Source organism: Dipodomys ordii, unplaced genomic scaffold (genome assembly GCF_000151885.1).
Source record: "Dipodomys ordii isolate 6190 unplaced genomic scaffold, Dord_2.0 Scaffold25, whole genome shotgun sequence".
Taxonomy (NCBI): Eukaryota; Metazoa; Chordata; class Mammalia; order Rodentia; family Heteromyidae; genus Dipodomys; species Dipodomys ordii.
The window spans coordinates 22,086,755-22,093,532 of NW_012267241.1; positions in this window are offsets into that span (position 1 = coordinate 22,086,755).

Sequence of the window (6,778 nt, forward strand, 5' to 3'; positions counted from 1 at the left end):
GGCAGTGGGAGGTCAGATGTTGGTTTTGCTAAGTTATGGTTTCCAGTTAATTCTTCTGTTCTTTACTTCCTTGATAGGGGTCATCTCTCTACTTGGGAACATGGGAGGGTGTTTCAGCTGTATAGCTTTATGTTAGGATGTAGATGTTTGGTTGATGCTGGAGGCTTTTCTAAATCTTTTTCAGCCAGCATGGAAATTTATGGCAAGTTAGGCATACTTCTAGCTTCTACACTTCCAATAACTGGTTTGAGAAAGTTTGCATGCACCAAGATGTATACATATTCATGTATGCTGATTCTTTTTGTACCAGTCCTGGGGCTTGAACTCAGGGCCTGGGCACTGTCCCTGCACTTCTTTTACTCAAAGCTAGCACTCTACCATTTGAGCCACAGCTCCACTTATGTTCTTTCTGAGTATTTTATTGGACATGAGAGTCTCATGGGCTTTCCTGCCTTGGCTGCTTTGAAACACAAACCTCAAATCTTAGCCTCCTGGTAGTTAGGATTACAGTTGTGAGCCACCAGTGTCTAGCTTTGGTTTTCTTTGAAATCAAGTTGGAAAAAAGATTATTGGGATTGTGCTCCATTCTACCTTCATTGGAATATTTATATTTAAATTCTAAAGTGCTATTATTTTGAAAGGGAAACATATTAGTTCAATCAAGGGGCTCTGAAAAACAATAAGAGTCTCTTGGTATTTTAGATATATTGGCAAGTAACTTTTCATCCTATTTTAAGATGAATTTTTGCTCTTGAGATAAAATAGAGCATAGGTATAAATCAGGAAGTGTATCTTAATGTTCTCAATAAAAAAATCTAAGACACTTGTTTGGAAAACCATGGGACTGCCCAATTGTTCTGTGGACTCATTTGCATCTTCGTCACTAGAATTTTCATTGTTCTGACTTTAGTATCATGGATCCCTTGAAAAATATTGGCTCTTCCAAAATAGGATGGAAGAAAGACAGCTTCTTCAGTAAATGGTGGTGGAAAAATTGGTTAAACACCTGTAGAAAATTAAAGTTAGGTCCTTATATATCACCCTGAACCAGAATCAAATAGATCAAAGACCTCAAGATAAAAGTAGACATCCTGAAAACATTGCAGGAAGGAGTAGGAGAAACGCTAGAGCTCCTTGGCACAGGCCAAAATTTTCTTAATAAAGACCTAGAAACACAACAAATCAAAGAAAGGTTGGACAAATGGGATTGCATGAAACTGCAGAGCTTCTGCATGGCAAAGGACATAGCTAGCAAGATCAATAGAAAGTCCACAGGTTGGGAGAAGAACTTCACTAGCCATACAACAGACATGGCCTCATATCTAAAATATACTTAGAACTCCAAAAATTAAATCTACCCCAAAGAAATCCTCAGACAACCACCCTACTAATAAGTGGGCTAAAGACTTAAAGAGAGACTTCTCTGAAGAGGAAATGAGAATGGCTAATAGACACATGAAGAAATGCTCAACCTCTCTAGCCGTAAAAGAAATGCAATTCAAAACAACATTGATATTAGCTAGTTAGAATGGTTATAATAAAAAACTCAAATAACATCAGATGCTGGAGGGAATGTGGCCAAAAGGGAACATGACTACATTGTTGGTGGGAGTGTAAACTTGTTCAACCACTTTAGAAAGCAGTATGGAGGTTCCTCAAAAGACTCCACATAGAGCTCCCCTGTGACCCAGCAATCCCACTTCTGGGCATTTAAACAAAGCCATTCTAAAGCTACCAGCACAACTATGTTTTTTGCAGCATTATTCACCATAACTGAGATATGGAACCAACCCAGATGTCTCTCAGTAGATGAATAGATCAAGAAAATGTGATATATATATATATATATATAAATATGAATTATATACTTCCTTTAGAAAGAATGACACTGTCCCATTTGTAAGGAAATGGAAGGACTTGGAAAAAATCTTAAGTGAAGTAAGCCATACCCAACAAAACATAGGTCCCATAAGTCCCTTAATTTGTAATAGATAGGATAATCTTAGCAGATGAGCAGAATAGCTCAATCACTACGCCCATATGCCCAAATAAGATGATGGTAAGGAAAATGAACTCCAAGACATGGACACAAGAGGTTTTTCTTTGTTGTTTTTGTTTTTAATGTTTTTGTTTTACATGATTTCTTTTTTTGTTTGTGTTTTTTATGCTATGGTTTATCCTCTGCTGTCACTGTATTTGATTTTGGTACCCTGGGTATTGCATATATGTTTATCTGAATTAGGGAAGGGAAGGGAAGGGGAACAGAAAAATGGTAAGACAAAGGACAAGGGGAAACCAATGCAACAGTGATACTCACAAGACAATATGCTGGAAATGATCTGTATACCTTGGAGGGTTTGGGGGGAGGGAAAATGGGGAAAAATGAGGGAGGGGGTATCCAGTTCAACAAGAAATGTATTCACTACCTTACATGTAACTGTAACCCTTATGAACATCACCTTAACAATGAAATTAAAATTTAAATATAAAAAATTGGATCTTCCATTTAGGTCCCACTGGATTTTTGTGTGCATATATTGGAAATTTAAGTTGAATATTCTCACACTATTTTTGATAATTGTCTGGAATGAATGTTCCTAAAACTGAGTCCAGGCACATGTGCGATTATTTTGAGGAGTATCACTTAAGGTAACAGCTTTATGATGGCAATCAAAACAGCATGATGTTTGCAGAAAAATAGAGAATCTAGCCATAATCTATGCACCTATATTCAACCGAATTTTTTTCATATTTTATTTCATTTTTTCAGAGTATTTTTTATTGCAAAAATACCATACAGAGGGGTTACAATTACATGAGCAAGGTAATGAGTACATTTCTTATCAAGCATTGTTGCCTCCTACTTTGTTTCCCCTTACCATCCCTTTCTATTTCCCCTCCACCCCCCTCACCCCGCACCAAAGTTGTAAAGTTGTTTTTCGACATAACATCTTGTACATCTCATTGTTACAATGGGTCCACCTGTACCCTATTTAAACAATTTGGTTTTTCCTTTCCCCTCCACAAATTATACCAACATCATATACAGTGAAAACAGGAGTTATATTGTGGGGGAGGAACATACAAAGCAACAAAGAATTCATCTTATAAATATGCTAGAAACAATAACAAGAAAGAAAAACCATTTGAGTCCTTATCTTTGGGTTCATTTCACCTAACACTAACTTATCTGACAGTTTCTGCTTGTCTCAGACATATACTAGTTATTGAAAATAAGGGAAACCATGGGATCTATGTTTCTTTGGGCCTGGCTTACTTCACTTAATATGATTTTTTCCAAGTCTTTCCATTTCCTAACAGATGGGGCAATGTCATTCTTTCTGATGGTGGCATAGAATCCCATTGTGTGTATATACCACATTTTCTTGATCCATTCATCTACGGAGGGGCATCTGAGTTGGTTTCATATTTTAGCTATGATTATTAATGCTGTAATGAGTTGTGCTGGTAGCTTTAGTATGGTCTTGTTTGTGATCATTTGGGTAAATGCCCAAAAGTGAGATTGCTGGGTCATAGGGGTGCTCTCTGTGGAGTCTTTTGAGGAACCTCCATACTACTTTCCAAAGTGGTTGAACAAGTTTACACTCCTACCAACAATGCAGTAGGGTTCCCTTCTGGCCACATCCCCTCCAGCATCTGTTGTGATTAGAATTCTTGATTATAGCCATTCTAACTGGGGTGAGGTGGTATCTCAATGTTGTTTTGATTTGCATTTCTTTTATGGCTAGAGAGGTTGAGCATTTCTTCATGTGTCTATTGGCCATCCTTCTTTCTTCTTCAGAGAAGTTTCTCTTTAAGTCATTAGCCCACTATTTATTGGGCAGTTGTTTCTTTGGAGATTTGTTGTTGGGGGATTTAATTTTTTGAGTTCCAAGTATATTTTAGATATCAGACCCTTGTCCATTGTATGGCTAGTGAAGATTTTCTCCCAATCTGTGGGCTTTCTATTGATCTTGCTAGCTATGTCCTTTGCCACGCAGAAGCTCTGCAATTTCATGCAATCCCATTTGTCCAACTTTTCTTTGATTTGTTGTGATTCTGGATCTCTATTCAGAAAATTTCGGCCTGTGCCAAGGAGACCTAGGATCTCACCTATTCTGTCCTATAATGTTTTCAGGGTCTCTGCTTTGTCTCTAGGTCTTTGATCCATTTGGAGTTGATTGTGGTGCAGGGTGATATATAAGGATCTAGCTTTAGTTTTCTACAAGTGATTAACCAATTTTGCAGCACCATTTCTTCCATTCTATTTTTTTGACTCCCTTATAGAAGATTAGGTGGCTATAGGTCTGTGGGTTCATTTCTGAGTTTTCAATTCTATTCCATTGGTCCTGAGGTCTGTTCTTGTGCCAGTACCAAGGTGTAACTTGGTGGCTTTGTAGTCGAGTTTGAAATTTGGTATTGATATTCCTCCAGTATTGTTCTTTCTGTTAAGGATCATTTTTGCTATTCGAGGTCTTTTATTGATCCATATGAATTTTTGTATTGCCTCTTCTATTTCCTTGAAGAATGAGTTAACCAAATTTTTGACAAAGGAACTGAGAATCCTTATCGAAAATTCACTCTTCAATGAATGGCATTGGGAAAATTGGATGGCCACATGCAGAAGAATGACAATAGCCCTGTATATTTAACCAGTCACAAAGATTAACTCAGAATATATTAATGACTTAAATGTAAACTTGATACTATGAATCTGTTAGAAATTGTTTAGGGACCATCCTTCAGGACAGTGGAATGTTAGTTTTGGATAAGACAGTGGGGTGACAATAATAACAATTATGTGCTGTACATTTCAAAAAGCTAAAAGAAAGGACCTTGAAAATACTCGCCAAGAAGAAATGATGCATGATTGAGAAAATAAGTATAATTTGATAAAAATATCATGCAATGTGTACCTGTATCAGACATTACATCTTGTCCATATTGATTTAAATTTTTATGCTTTTGTGTCGTGTTTAAAATTAGAGCTAGCTCTGACTAGCCTCTGTCTAGAGTACAATTCTGGCATTTCTTAGCATTTAACTTACTAATAGGTTCCTGGTTCTGAAGCATTTTTTGTTCTATCTAGAACTCTATTATGTTTTCATAGGCTTGTTCTGTTTCCAGTCTACGTTGAATACCTAATTCTTTTATGCTGTGAACCATCACGTTTAGTTGGGTTCTTTTTGTGTATATATTTATGAAGAAGCTGAAACTTTTCTACTCACAAAGTGTAGACACTTTGAATAGTTCAGACAGCAGGAAAAAAAAGGATTTTATTATTTTGGCTTCTTTTCAAATGTGGTAGTTAGTTTTGATTGCTAACTGCTTCTGTTATCAACACAAAGTATTGTTAGTTCTAGGGAAAGCTAATGTGGCTGATTGAGCACAGAGGGACAGACATTTGAATGAGTAGAAAGAGTTTACAGACTTGTTAAGTCTCTCATACTGCCCTTGCTACTCCAGAATTCAAAGCACATTTAGGCCTTCTGTCTGTGTCCTACTTGTTGGATTTGATGTATATAAAAAGATTAAAGAGGGGATTCTCATTGAGCAAGTTACTAAATATTGATTGAGCACTGTGTGTGTGTGTGTGTGTGTGTGTGTGTGTGTGTGTGTGTACTGTTACTTGGGCTTGAACTCAGGGCCTGGGTGCTATTCTTTAGTTTATTCATTCAAGGCTGGTGCTCTACCACTTGAGCCACAGTGCCACTTCTAGCTTTTTGCTAGTTAACTAGAGATAAGAGTCTCATGGACTTTTCTGCCTGGGATGACTTTGAACTGGGATCCTCAGTGCTCAGTGTCCTGAGTAGGTAGGATTACAGGTGTGAGTTACTGGTGCCCAGCAAGCACATTTCTAAAACTTGAGCAAGTGTTAGAGGAAAAGAACATGAGGATGATTTTTATGGAGGAAAAGGCAGAATGAAAATGATAAATACAAACACAAGAGGTGTTATAGAGGTTTGTTTATTCAAATACATGACAGATTGTCAAGCACCGTGTTTTAGATGTTTTGAGAAATCAATCGGTAAGAGAAAGTGCCCGCTATCCTAGCTATTTTAGCTAATGCATTGTTTGGCATATAAGCAGCTCAACTATAATATAATAAAGGTTATAATGGTGGTATGCATAATGTGTACTGAGATCAGCAGGGTGGAGTGCCCAAGTCTTCTTGGAATGTGCAAAGTGGATTTCTTTTTTTGGGGGGATGACGTTAAATTCATTTCCATAGGGGAAACTGGTGATACCTCTCACTTCTTTGGTCTCTGGATTTCTTTACTATACAATCTGCTTATTTCTTGCAGTCTTGGTTGATTTTGGTCTTTGCCTCTAACTTGGTGGCGGCTTAACACGATCTATCCATCTCCTGTTTGAAACTCCAGGATTTGAATTGTTCATCCTGAAATTCTCCAGGAAGTCATTCACATGCCTGCCATCTGGGCCTGGACTTTCTTTCACATGGAATGTGTTTATTGACAGGTATCATGGAGTTTCACTGTAAGATTTATTGGTTAGACCATGGTTTTTAGTTTAATGGGCATTATCTTATCTTGGGGCTCTTTTTTTCCCTTTAATTTCGATGTTTATTTGGATACCATTCTGGTCTTAAATCAGCCACTGTAATTTTTTGCCACAGTGTCACTGAATATTAATGCATACACAATAGCCTCTGGTGAGACCCACATAAAGGTAATGAGCAAAACTGAATCACAATATGCAACATAACTTGTGATGGTTGGAGCATCTATTACCTTTTCTCCATCTTTCCTGGATTTTC